Genomic DNA, 15,099 nt, shown 5'->3' on the forward strand with positions numbered 1-15,099 from the left:
GGCGACAATTTTTCTCCCGGTACGTTAAAGAATGATTTCGCGGCCTTGATATACAAATACCTGTTTTCATTCGCAACAAACCAACTCGTCAGAGTGAACAGAAAGAATAAAAAAAATTCAAACAAGCTCGTTAAGAGACGAAGTCTTGCCGTACACGAATCCAAAAATGTTTTATCGCCCCGAAAGAGAAAAGTTTTATTGAAAGACATTTTTGCGATAACAGGACGTGTGTTGACAATAAATTCCCGCAAAATCCTCAGAAAATTGGCAATAAAACTTGACACGGTCCTTGTGTTCGAAGAAAATTTATTTTATAGAAAAAAAAATCATGAATGTTTCATAAACGAAATTATCATAAGCAACGTGAAAGTCCCGGTCAAAATTTAAATATCACCACCCGAGAAAAAATATCGCGTCCGCACCTTCGACTCGTCGGGAAATTCCAAACGCGGCCGAGTTGCAATTTTTCCGGGCGCATTTATCGACTGTTTCAATTAACTCCGGTCCCGGAATTAAACCCTCCGTAATGCTAGTCGGTTACGGACAGATGTCGCCTCGTCCGTGGACACGCCCACTCGGTGTCTTCGGCAACAGAGCCGAGCAACTGTGCATGTACTTACATCAAAGTCGGCGCAGATTTGCCGTGTTTTCAACACAAAACATTACAATCTCATTACCGACGAAAAATGAACATGATAAACAGGTCACAGAACGAGAAAAAGTACAACAAAAGAAGCATCACATGCTGGATAAAGGGAAAAGGTCATTACCATTGCAAAAACAGGTAGAACTTGGCCGTAAAAAGAGGGTCGAAAATATTTAGCGCCAGGCCAGCTTTGTAATGAGCAATTAATTTTAAAAGCAAAATGGCGTTGGATAAATGGGTTAAAAGTGGGATGAAATTTTTTCGCAACACCTAGGGCACAATAATAATAAATTAACGAGAGAATAGGAAAATGTGAACGTTTCGGTTGTTGTATGATTGAAATTGAACATTTTATCGCGTCGCTCGATGTAAAATATTTAAATGTGCCGTTTGCAGTGTTCAGCCGGTCATAAAATTCTGCAGTTATGGCAAAAATGATGTGCGAAGTGCTCTTTGACGAAATCAAAATAGAGCACACCCCAGCGAATTTATTTGTGATAAATACAATTTTCCAAATTAATATTTCAAATAAAACATATTTACTGTCCCTGACGGTTTCGCGATTTCAGTTCAAAAAGGAAACAAATCAAGAGTGCTGCCTTATCTTTTGTTTTATCGAAACGTTTTAGTCGCCTCAACTGCGTCTCGGTCTGAGCTTAGCACAAAAAGACTCACTTCTACTCTTAATTATACAGGGTGTTATTGAAAGTTGTACAGATATTTTAACCACGAGCTACTGGCTTGATGTAGAACTCGGAAAAAATAACTAAAAAATTCTATGTCAAAAAATAAAATGACATTTATTTTTTGAGCTACAATTTTTTTAAATTGCTTTTAGTTTTCTAGAGTAAGGCCGGTCTGAGATATGACATTTGGTGGGGGAAATCTGCGCGGACAAAATATTCCAGTGGCCTGACGAAACCAGTCACAGCAGAGAATAGCGGTCACAGTTACAATCAGCTGATTGTTAATTTGTTGAACACCCCTATTTTGCGAAGGATGGACTCGTCCGACTATTTTCCATCTATGCACACTCCCACCAAATGTCATATCTCAGCGCGGCCTTACTCTACGTTATCCTACAACCTCGTAGGTAAAATTTCGGCACATTTTAAAAATACACCCTGTATATCATGTTTTATAAAATGTACTCCAATGCGAAATAACCTATAGGAAATATGCTTTAAAACAAGGAAACCGCATTGGTGTACGTTTTATAAAATATGATATACAGGGTGTATTTTCAAAATGCGCCGAAATTTTACCTACGAGGTTGTTTGACAACGTAGAAGACTAAAAGAAATTTAAAAAAATTGCAGCTCAAAAAAATAAATGTCATTTTATTTTGAGACAGAATTTTTTAGATATTTTTTCCGAGTTCTACATGAAGCCAGTAGCTCGTGGTTAAAATATCTCTACAACTTTCAATAACACCCTGTATAATCTACTATTTTCACAATTCTTTGCTTTGTTGTTTTCCGTTATCCCATCATTCATATTTTCTTCAAACCATTGGCGATAATTCATTCGTTTGGGAGTTTTATTTCTTGCAACACGCGAGTTCTTTTTAATGATTGTGTTTTGTTTTCTTTGGAGGACATCTTCAATTTGGAGTTTGACAGTGTCGCTGATGGAGTCAGTTTGTCAAGTGGCAACGTCTCAGTCCTGTGAATTAGGCGAATCCTTTGGAAACAGTTATTGAAGGGCACATCTTTTTCGTCCATGTTCAATTAATTCAGCCTCCGGAGTAAACCGGAGCGGAGCGTTTATCCTTACAAAATTCGGGAATCCGCATCAGAGCCATATAATAACGACCCCTTCGGTCATAACTCACCGCACCTATAGTCGTCAAAGTCCTTCGTTTTCCCCATTCGGAGTGGCATAGCCGCCTCGCCGTCCATTCAGCACCACTGGAAACGGAAACGGGGTTATCTCTCTGACCGGATGTATTAACAATCAGCGCCGCACCATATTTTACAGACGGACCCGGAGCCATCTATGATTCAAACACTAGCCCGAGGAAAGCAGCCCTGAATTATTTATGGGAGGAGCTTAGGGTGCTTTCACACGATTTTCCGCTACACGCTGCGAAAATATACATAGAGCGTGGGTCTGAGCCGACCCCGACCAACTTGGATTTTAGTTATGCAGGATTTCGTCCCGAACGAGACGCAGGTATTAGTCTCATCTATTTAACGGATTACACATTTATCTTCTTCGACAAAAAATATGTAATGCAAGATTTTAAAATAGAATTGTGTGACGCGTTCTACAACCTGTCAGATAGATTCGCCTGCTGGATAATAGAATAAGATATTACGAGAATCTAAGCACCGTGAGTGTTTATATAATCCACTTAAACTTCGCTCACAACTTACTATTTGAGTAGCACAACAACGGCGCCATCTGCTGACTGCATACTCCACTTCTGATCTAATAAAAGCGCTGCAGAAAGTAGCAACACTTCCTGCGGGAGACAATTCTATGCAATTGTAATTTATGAGACTGAGACATTCCAACCCTCTGAAATTTTGTTTGGGGTTGCATTTGCAGCAATTCATGAAGATTTACGGAGCTGCAAGTTAGATTAAAATAATTTCCAACTGATAACTCTGCTACCGATGCTTTTCACAACGTCTAATAAATTTTCTAAGTAATTAAAATATGGTTGGGAAACATTAATTAAATCAACTAGTACTTTTTTGGTGCTAATGTGATATACTGAGATGGTTGTTGCGTGCTCTGCGCCAGTAATGGACAACGCTGGTAGAGAACAAATGGAAATACAACTTCCCAAGAACGTTGATTCGGGAATGTTTCTCATTAATTTCATATTTTTGTGGAGGAAAAGAGCAAAGTTTTTATGCTTTTATCGTGTGCATTTTGCAAGAATGTCTGACTCTATGAATCTTTTTTTAGTCTGAAATAATAGTGACATTTCAAGTTATTTTAAAATTATTGTTTTCCTTGAAACTAAATTTAAAAGCAACAGGCAAAGTTTTATATCTACAATTTCCGTTTATTCAGTGTAAGTTAAATAAACTTATCGCAAAACCATTTCTGATGTGAAAATAACTACATGATCGAAAACGTTTCTATTATAATTTAGTTGAATTCATTCTTCACCCCCGTTACTCAATATCGATTCGTATTCTGTTAGAAATTACGTTTATTAGATGAAATACCAAATATATTACACTTCCGATTATTTTCCAAGCGATTACTCCAACAGGCCTATCTATATTGCTGCCCAACTGACCATCACAATTGCACAATTGATTGCTGAATGTAACAAGTAGATATTGGAGAGTTGTCTACAGTAAACATGTTACGGCATTCACAAATAATTTGTGATCGCGATTTGAATCATACGTTATATCCAAAGGTCTCGAATCGAATAAAAAATGTTTGTACGCAACACGTGCGTTACAAGGTTATTATCGCACTTGTGACTTCACATCCGTGCAATAATAATATCCATATCGCACTCGTTGCCTAAATAACTATTATTTTACGTCGCGTATTGTCACAACTGTATCATCACTATGTTTGCACATTTTTTGTGTATTGAATAGAATTTTGACTCCATTTCAGTTCAAGAAACCTTGAATCATATGTTATATCCCAAGGTAGAGGCTTGAATCTATAAAAAAAACTTGTACGCAACACGTGCGTTACAAGGTTATTATCGCACTTGTGACTTCACATCCGTGCCATAATAATGTCCATATCGCACTTGTTGCCTAAATAGCTATTATTTTATTATATTGTCACAATTTTTGCATATTGAATAGAATTTTGACTCCATTTCCGTTTTTCCCCCAAATTTTTTTCCAGAAACCTTCTTGTTAAATGATTTTGCGGTTACGATGCGTCACAGCGGTGCGTTTCTTTCCTTGCTGGGTCACCCTCAGAATAATTTAATCCTGGATATCGCTTAATTGCATCAGAAACTGTTCAGTAAGACACATCGAGAATACAAACTAGTGCAGATTGGCGAGCTCTTGTCTTAATAATTCAGTTGCTGCAACGCACAAGTTTGCTGTATTGCGTTATCACTTCTGGGAAGATTTCAAAATAGAAGCCTGATGGTGTGTGGTGAAGCACTACGCCACAAAGTATAATGAAATAGATATTTCACCAAGAGAGCCGGTGAAAGTTGAACCCTCGCCTGGAGCAAGAGTTCCCTGTGAAGTCTCGCAATTAACGGATAAAAGGACAGTGGCTTTTAAATTTAACCATTGGGAATAAAACGATATTAGCCGCGCTTTAAATAAATACAAAAGAGGCAGGGATTTATTTACCCAGTCTTTGAATCGGGCCCATAATGGCTCAATTTCGAACTATGCGGCGACCAATTAGAATTGATAAATTGCGCCAAGTTAGCAGATTACTTATATTGAATTACATCGAGTTCGACTCTGTACGGGGTTTTGTTATTGTCCCAGAATAACTCGATTTTCGAGTCGGAGGGGAGATTATGATAAATTCTCATTTGTCAACGCAACGCGAATTCATAATCAATAAAGAGGCCATGAATAACAAGACGACGCAAAAATACCACCATCTTACCATGAATCATGCAACAGACCTAATGTTTTATTTCCACCCTTCTTAACCAAATCGAAAAACATTTTTAATAGTTAATGGCGCGCCCCGCCAAGATCGCATCACTTGCTTTCTATTTTAAGAGACCGAGAAACACAAAACCTGAAGAGAAATAGGCCACATTTATTTTCCTGCTGGTGCAGGTGCTCCACCCCGGCTAAGCCGCACAAGGATCGACGAAATAGCCGCGCAGAGGACGAACCTTTCCTGATTTCATATTTTCCTACGGTAATGGCATAGTTTATTACTATCACTACTTCAACCCTCCTCTGCAGACTATCCTCAATCTAAATTAGGTAAGTCGATGTAACAACCCTGTAACGGCTCCGACGAGGAACCGGAACCGTCGATTTCACATTCACCCCAAAACTCGACAACTTTATTGGGTGACGCTTTACAAAAAAAAAAAAAAAAATACAATTGGGGGTGCGAAATTACACGTTTTCTTGTTAAGATTTTTTATGAAAAGCTGGACTCGTTTTTTTTTTTTGTTTTTTTAGTGTCGTTCAAACCTGAACATAACCAATACACTCGGCGCAAATGGTCTACAGCGAAATACGTTATTACGTGGTGTTTGGCAAATGTGTTCGCAAAATACAATCCGGTGCAGTCCTTCACCACATTAAAAATAAATTGATTATCGATTTACCGCGCCGTAGACTAGTTAGTTTTGGCCGCGTTGAAACAACTGCGGAAAATAAAAATCGGTTAAAAACATTCACTTTGCTCACTAGTGAGAAAATATTTTTTCCTCACTAGTGATTCAATTGCCATCTTTGCTCACTGTTTTCAGGAAAACGTGTTTGGTGCATTTCATTGGCAAGACAGTTGCACTTTTATGGTGCAATCGGTCTGTGCAGTGAGCTGGAACAATCCAATCTGTTTCTCATCATGGAAAGATTGATTGGCTGCAATATTTGCACAACAAGCTTTGCATTTCAAGACGCTCTAATGCATCTCCCGATGCTGCAGACGCTATCAATTGCATCCGGAAAGTAATTCAATTCCGAGACAAAGTGTAAGTTAGTGCCCGATAAAAAAATTGAAACAGCTTGTTATCCTTAGCCACGAGCCGACCACTATTTGCCTCTGCTCCGCCATATAACTGCGGATTTAAGAGAAATCAGCAAAAAACAAAACGAGCTACAACAGTATTGCGGCCACATACTACGACCCCTTATCCTGCACATATAAAGAGAATTAGATTTTTTTCGGGGATTAGGGGAGCGAAGAGCAAAGCCGAAAATGGCAGCGCAAGTCGTAAATAAAATATGAGGGATTGTTGCACGAGAGAATGTGAAATGCGTAATGCGCAGATAATTAACAATCTGTCTGGTCTGATTTCGAGTCTCTAAGATGCCCGAGAGATTTTGGACCAAAGAAAAAAAAAGACAAATTGAAAAAGCAATTCTAGTCAAGTTTGAAACTTGAATTATATTGTCCTGGAGTCGTTACATTGTAATACGTTTATACAGGGTGTTTTTGAAAGTTGTACGGATAGTTTAACCACGAGCTACTGGCTTCATGTAAAACTCGGAAAAAATATTTAAAAAATTCTATGTCAAAAAAAAAATAAATTGCTTTTAGTTTTCTACGTTGTCCTACAACTTTGTAGGTAAAATTTCGGCACATTTTAAAACTACACCCTGTATATCATGTTTTGTAAAATGTAGGCCAATGCGAAGTAACCTATAGGAAATATGCTTTAAAACATGGAAACCGCATTGGTGTACGTTTTATAAAATATGATATACAGGGTGTATTTCTAAAATTTGCCGAAATTTTACCTACGAGGTTGTTTGACAACGTAGAAGACTAAAAGCAATTAAAAAAAATTGTAGCTCAAAAAATAAATGTCATTTTATTTTTTGACATAGCATTTTTTAGATATTTTTTCCGAGTTCTACATGAAGCCAGTAGCTCGTGGTTAAAATTTCAGCACGCATTTCAAAAACACCCTGTATAATTTATTTATGAAATTTTTCGCAGATATGTGTTATGTAATTGGTGAGGTGGTCTTGTGTGCTCTGCGCTAGATATTCCTCAGACGAAAAGAAAAATGAAAATAATTTAAAACAGCGACTAGAAGAGTTGCTTTGGGTATAATAAGAGTGCTTTTTCAAAGCTTCAACAAAAAAAATCGTAAAACTGCAAAATTCTAAGATTCAGGAGAATAAATGAGGAATCGCAGTTGTGCATAAGAAAATAAAACACCCCCACCGTTCATGCTTTTGTTGTTTTCATTATAAAATCTTGAACCCTCTTGTGTGGTTTCTTTGGCGGTGCAGCATCGATTGATGCGGACCGACCGCAAAGTTGGTGCTTGCGAGATCACGTCACCTAAAGCACAGTTTAACGACACTTTATATCTTGTTTATGGTTGAAAGAAGCTTCTTTGCAATAACTCGACGAACTTGATGTTAAAAAAGACACACGGCACGAGACGAGGGGTGCAGATGTCTCCGGTGATTCTGACAACTTTCATTCAACAAGCTGTTAAAGGACAAAGTTTTATTGAAGATTTCTTGCCGGATATCGGAACGTGCACTTCTCCAATAAACGGATCACCGTTCCGCTACCAAAAGGAATACTCTTTATGCTCACTCTGATGGAAAGTAGGTTTTAGATTAGTATTGGTCTCTCCCGGCGGGAGTATTTGTTTGTTGACCTTGGGAGTATCTCAACTCTTTATTGACAACCACTGTCACTTTACATTAGCTAATTATCCCCATTTCGACCAATCAAATCGCTTTGTTGTTGTAAACGCGCCCATTTCCGACCCGAAATGAGTCGGATTCTTGACGATTTCCACTTTGCGTAATGCAGAAGTGCCGTGTTAATTTTGTGCCGCCGGCGGAACGTCAACATTCATAATTTGACAGAAAACGGAAAATCTGAAGCGTTATCTCAACACAAATACGTGAGGTTTTGTATTTATTCACTCCAAATTATTCCGACGTTTCTCAAACTGTATTATCGTTTCTGTCATAAAAATTCACTGTTTCAATTTGTTGCCAGTCTTATTACATTACATCTGACCCGTGTCCATCAATGATTGACCGGCGCAGAGCACCCAAGAGCCACCTCACAATTTCGCTATAAAAATTAGCCGTTGTGTTTAATTAAATTGTCACAAAATCGTCATCTTCTTTGTATTTGTTTTGAGAAAAAAATACAAACACCACTTTTTGTATTTTATTCCGCTTTGTAAGCAGGAAGTTTTATCCCACGCTGTCAATGTCGATGATCGATCACAAACTCCCATTTATACTGTTTCTGTCGCTATTAAAGCTGTCGATAAAATTCCGATAAAAGTGCTCTTACATTGTACAAAACTACAAAGTGCACTCACCGAAAACCGGACAACGATCTTTCCAAGGGTTAATCTCCCTAGTAAATGTTTATTCACATAATCTCACTTTGCGCCGTAAACTCACGCCCGTTGTTTCTGCAAACTGTACTGTCACGATAATCCCAAAATGATATACAGCGTGTCTCAATTCAGCTGTCACTTCCCAGAGCAATTTCAATTACACAAGACAGCAGAGAAAAAAATTGAAAGCAAAATTAGAAACAAAGCTGTGACGCGTTAATTAGCAACATTTTAAGCAATGGTGGTGTCTACAGTAAATTGCTGCCATAAAGTTATAATGAGACGAAACTAATTAACTCTGACCAGTTATTTAGTGATGTTGCAAACTGGCAACTTATTTGATGCGCTTTATTATTTGTTGCAGTGAAAATGCAATATACATTTACCCATTGTTTCAAAACAATATGCAGTTGCAATTATATTCGGTGGTTAAATAATTTGAAAACATTAAATAACGGGGAATAGCATTGCCAATGCAATATTTTAAATGCATTCCTGAAACAAATGATTCAACCAGTTATGCAGAACAAATTGTTGTTTTTTTTTTAATAAACCAAAGACATTTAACAATAATTAAAATGAGTTGTTGGTTCGTTTTTATTATTTTTTGGCCTCCTCAACTGTAAATGACATGTTTACACATTTTGAACAGCCACGGTATCTCGATTTTTACACACTAACAAAACTATCTTGTCATTTTACCGCACGGAGAGTGTAAAATAACACGAACATTTTAAACTTCCAGGAACCTCCAAAAAAACTGTTTTCGACAGGTTTTGCAAAATGATTGGTTACAAGAAATTTCAAATTTGAGAAAACGAGTAATAATGGGTCGTCGGGTAAAAAGATTAATACATTACTAATGCTGCACGCATTTTACATCGCTCGGTTTTTTTTAAAACACTCCGGCTTCGCGGTCGTGTTTCAATCTAAAAACCTCGCGCTGTAAAATCTAGCCTACCGCACTTGTAATGTAAATATCTACTTTTAAATCGTGTAGTGCTAAAAATTAAACAAGGGCATTGCGTATCGGTGGTAAAGAGTTGAATTCATTAATTTTAGTGCATTTTTGCTGCAATTGAGGGATAATCTAGTTAGACAGACAACCAAGCATATAAACGTTGGATGTAGTTATTTATTAGCTAGTGAGCAAATAAAATAACTCTCACAGGCCATAAAACTTGATAGACTATATCGTGCAGGTCGTTTTATGCAAAACGTTTATTTTATTATGATATAAAATATAAAAATACTTTGTGCGAGGGAACTCTATCATCAGGTACATAACTTGCAAATTGTGCAGAATATAACGGATAAAGGAGATGTTTTTTTTGGGAGTAGAAAAAGTTGGGCTTTAGAAGTTTCTTCAGCTTTCGCTGATCTTTTATTTGAAATGAAAACGATAAAGAAATAGGTTCTCACTTACTCGTATTTCTGACGTATAAAAATTAACATAATTAAAAAAGTCATTTAAAATTTCTGACTTATTTAAACAGGAATATTGTCAGGATTATTATATCGGGTGTTGACTTAAATTTCTCCTCCACTCATCAGCCTGCAGAGTAAAAACACAAACAACGCAAAAAGTGAAGTTAGATTTAAGCAGTTGATCCGTGATCCGTGGTGCGTTCACAATTGACTATTCAACGCCAACTTTGAGGAGAAATTTAAATGAACGCCTGATATATTTATTAACTTTTGTGAAAATATGACATTGAACGTTTGAATGCGTAATATAACTTATAACGCCTTGCTCTACAAGATGATGAAAAAAAAAAAATTACGAATTTAATTTGAAGTAAATAAGAAAAGTTTCATCATCTCAAAAAAAATTATATTACATCGTGATGGCGAAATGCCATTTTCACTTCGAACAGTCTAGACTAATATTAAACATATTCTGGAAAGTGTATCCTTTGATCATGTGATTTACGGTAAAATTAAAGTGAAATTTGTCTCGCCGTAAAAAATTTCTAATCAAAACCTGGAAATTAAGTGATTGAGGGTTTCGCAATACTTTACAGTTGCACCAAATATAATTTCACTTTTGAAATTAGGCGAAATGAGATTTTTGATTGGAAAAATATATAAAAATAAAGTATCGGGTGTTCGTTTCAATTTCCCTTCAAAGTTGGTGATTGTGAACGCACCACTCGTCAGTCTGCACAGTAAGAACACAAACAACGCAAAAAGTGAGGTTAGATATAAACAGATGATCCGTGGTGCGATCACAATCGTGAAGTAACGTGTGTTCAAAAAATGTATAGTGTTTGCGTGAACGAAAGAGAGACGATCTACGTTTGGAAAAGCGAGAGAAAACCTCGGCCTGCTTCAATTATTTGAACAACCGTTACAAAAGCTTCCCAGATCTACGTGGTAGATTCTCTTTATTTCTTCATCTGGGTAGTTTAAATTGGACGCAGCATTTGTAAATGAAACTCGTAAAGACGTTTAGAATCGTGATTTGATTCGGCGAGATCACTGCGACTCCATTTTTCTGCGTGCGAATTCTCCAGCAATGACTATTTTGGTGTTTAGAGGTCCGTTTGTAACAATTCCGGCGGGATAAGAGCTCCTTCACAATAGGTTTTTGTCACCATAACTGTCTTCCGAAATTAACAATTATCCCGAATCCCTGTTCTGATAATCCGTCGGTGAGTTAACCCCAGAACGGGAATAATAGCAGGAAACTTTTTCTCGCCTTGATTAAACCGACGTCCACGAGGAAGCCCTACCTGGCAACAAAGTACCACAAGATTTAACAGTCGACAATGTCGACGCGATTAATTTAATTCGTCGAGCGTTAACAATGAAACGGCCGTTGCGACTAACACTAAGTCAGTCTGGAATGTTTTTAGGGACGTTGCGAAATCTTTAATAGGTAGTTTAAAATACGACTAACGTCCAAACTGAAATTCCATGCAACATTAAATCCCACGGTCGATAGTGTTGCCGAGCACTTTAACTCCACCACCCATTCAAAGACGAAATCGTCCCCCTTTCACTCCACTTTGCTCCTCAATAATCTAATATTTCAATCGAACAACTCCAAGGTCGCCGCCTGGGTTTATCCCCCAAATTATAAGCCACTCCGGGAGAAGGATTCCGAACACGATTTTCGCTCCGGTCTCGTCGACACACTCTTAAAATGTCTTCTCTCTGAAAAGGTCACACGATTAGATATGGAGGAGTTTCCGAGTGCCAGTTTTCTTATTGAAAATCTCTTTGCGCAACAAATTAAAGCGACGCGATTAGTTATGCCCAAAAGAAAACTTATCTCATTAAGATTGAATAGGGTAACGTGTTGAGCAACGAGCTTTTTGCTTCGGGTTAATTAAGTTGAAGTTTTAAGCGTCAATGGTTTCAGAAATACACGACCAGGCACAATCCATATCTTGGGGAAATTCACTCCAAAATGGTTCAGCCGGACTTGTAGTCTTTGCAGGACTACAAAACTGTTAGGGGTATTGGATTCTCTCATGGGCTGTGACCTTGGAAGTATCTACGCGAAGGACATGACGAGAGAGACGACACTAACGAATGACGATGTTTTCCGGTCGGTTTGTAGCGCCTACTTGAGACCAATACTCGTCGTTTGTGCAGATATGACTCATAGCCCATGAGAAAATCCAACACCTCTACTAATTAGCACTCTAAGCTACTAGACATTAGACACGCCAGTGGAAGCAGAGTTTTCGGTGAAATGTCAAAGAAACGTCAATTTTTCGATTTCGGCAAAGTATACAGGGTGCAAAAAATGTGCGAATTTTTACATTACAAACTGTCGTAATTAGTCCTCTCAAAAATATCTCCAATCGGTTCAGACCGTGAAACTCAATGGTTTCGTAACAGTTGAATAGATGATGATTAATTTTTCACGACTTGTTAGCTCGCCAGGGTAAACCTGTTGGATAAAAACTCTTGGAACATACGTCTTTTATCCAGTTTAGGAAAAAAATCTTGTGATCTGGATTTCATAGTTACCAACCAAATATATTGCACGTCTGCGGCATTTCTCTGTCTTCAAAGGTTAAATAATTCTGTGTATCAACAATATAATGCGCGTCACCACACGAGTTACACTGTGTTGTTTGGAAGAGACAAACACACTAATCCTTCCTTCCTCTGTGTATCCAACTGAACGTGTCTGACACAACGTAAATGATATTCGAGAACGTTTCAGGAGAAATACCACAGGAAATATTAATTGGAAGGAAGACCAGCTTGGCATGTACGGAAACCATCTTTAATTCCTTAATTCGACCTATTATGCTGATTTCTTTTCTTTCCCTTTCACTCAACGGGTCAAGCTTTCCTTCATTATCCTTGTCGTCATTATTTTCATTTCTTTCTCTACGCCTTGCTCTTGCTTGATTCAGACAAAATGGCTGCACCTCAACGGACAACAATATCTCATTAAGTCATCACAGATTCTCTCTAAGTAGTGAAGAGACATATTTTTAGAGACCCTTAATGAAAACGGTAATTTTACGTACTCAGACGCGGACGAAAAGTAACTCTTTTTCGGACGCTGACCGTGGCGCTATCTGTTGGTCTGATTCGTAAGTTAACAACAGTAATACATTTAATGTGCACCTCTGGCAAAAAGTGGCTTTTGCTTCGCCTCGGCTGCGCCTCGGCCAGAAAACTGAGACTCGGACGAAAAAGATGCACTTTTTGGCCCTGATAGACAAATAGCTATTTAACGAAAACTAAGAATTTCACCTGTTTCCGGTGGTGCAATTCCGGATTGAGTTCAAGCAGAAGCAAAAAGAGAAAAACAAAGTTCGCTGCGGTGGAAGTGTGAAAATGCGGAGAAATAGAGATAGTTACGTGGTTTAGCCACAAACAGCTTTGAAACGTGTTTCGTAATTCAGTGCATCGCAAAAAGTGTTGTTTTTAAATCAGCTCAGCTAACGCGACTTGAGCAAAAAATCTGGACAGATAATTATGCAAGTGTCAGAGTAAAATGTAAGAGCTCCAGGTCACAACATCGAATGGAGCAATAAAATCGCTCCTCGAGCAAATCTTTCATCCGGTCCCACATCCGAGCAACCATCATCTCGTCCTCCGAATCGCAACATATTTAAATAAATCCTTAGACATAAAGGATGCGTTCTGTATCATCCCGTCTGTATGTTCTCCCTTTCTCTCCTGCATACGTTCGACGTTTAGGGAGTATCTCGCATAAAAGAAGGCAATTTTCGCCTCATTGACAACGTAATCACTTTACTACTAGCGAAATCCCGATCCAAAATTCAGCTGACATCGGAGTTCAGTGCCGGGGGTGGCTTAGGAGGCTGTATTTGACAGGCTCTGCTGCGGGGTCATTTATTATTTCGCCTTCAATCCACGACGGAGGGTCGGGGAAAAAAGACAGACTGCCTCCATTGATATTAAATCCGGGGATAATTGGTTCCGTTCGATTTATGTTGCGGACCGCAAACTTTTTAATCTGGGGCCGGTTTAGCCAAAGGGAGAGGCGCGGGTGATTTGTAGCCGTCAGGTGGACCTCCGATGATTAATCAAAACGATGTTATCGGCCACTCGACGGCTGATAACAGTTATTGGCAACGACACAAACAAACGCCGGTCGAGTGTCCTTTTGATCTCTGATAATGAAGGCCGTCCAGCAAATCATTAATCGCTGCTGCTCCTGGATTCCGGGACCCCATCCCGGATCGAGTTCACCGCCAAAACGTTTCATACTTTATTTAAGGTTATGTTTGATGTCCGCTGAAAGGAATCGAGCGCCATCAATTTCGGAAAATGCCGTTAGAGAGCGCATCCCATCATCATTTTCCGAAATGATCACCGACGCACTTTATGACGGGGAAAAACTCGTAAAACGCGACTAATGTAAACACGTCCGAATTCACTCGTCCTCTCATTTGTGTTTTCCCTTCTTTTTTCTCCGTGTACACAATAATTTGTCACATTATTAACGTCGCATGAATCCTGCTGCAGCTCCTTTTCTCTCTGGCTTTAGCCGGCACGCAACATTTCTCACTCGCCGACCCATGTAACAACGAAAGATGGACGCCGCGACACTGCTTAATCCGACATTAAACCGAGTTATGGAGGTTTAACGGGCGTTTTAAAAAAGTCGAGGAAAAACACTTTGACGCTTGCTTATTTTATATTCTGGTTTTCTTCTTTATGCACCTGGAACCCGAATTTTCGCATAATTTTCGCATGAAGACAACACTTTGGCCTTCTTTATGTACTGTAATACACGAAACTTTTCGCCCCAAGTGAAATATTGCAGGGCACGGGGCGATATTAAACATGTCGAGTTGTGTCGGTTACGACGCTATTTAATCGCCTTCAGACAAAAACTCGACATTTTTCAAAGCTGCTCTTGAAAACTGCATCATTTTATCTTTTTTAAAACCTTCTTTTAATGCTTAATCTACAAAAGTAGGCGGTCCAGGTACACCTCCCTGAGACACCCCACATTGTAGGTATCACC

At 38.6% G+C, this 15,099-nt stretch overlaps 1 protein-coding gene across 9 annotated transcripts in view; it reads right to left on the reverse strand.

The window, feature by feature from the left end:
* The window catches only part of LOC138128776 (TWiK family of potassium channels protein 7-like), a 261,082-nt gene that overhangs the window by 75,780 nt on the left and 170,203 nt on the right, over nt 1-15,099 (reverse strand). For 3 of the 9 annotated variants that reach the window (XM_069044984.1, XM_069044983.1, XM_069044981.1), the window contains exon 4: nt 2,486-2,556. The exons of 5 other annotated variants lie outside the window; for them this stretch is intronic. The gene's annotated coding sequence lies outside the window, so the exon portion shown is untranslated. Of the gene's footprint in view, nt 1-2,480; nt 2,557-15,099 lie in introns of all 9 variants that reach the window. One more of the 9 variants, XM_069044982.1, reaches the window with a different exon arrangement.

Source organism: Tenebrio molitor, chromosome 4 (assembly GCF_963966145.1).
Source record: "Tenebrio molitor chromosome 4, icTenMoli1.1, whole genome shotgun sequence".
Taxonomy (NCBI): Eukaryota; Metazoa; Arthropoda; class Insecta; order Coleoptera; family Tenebrionidae; genus Tenebrio; species Tenebrio molitor.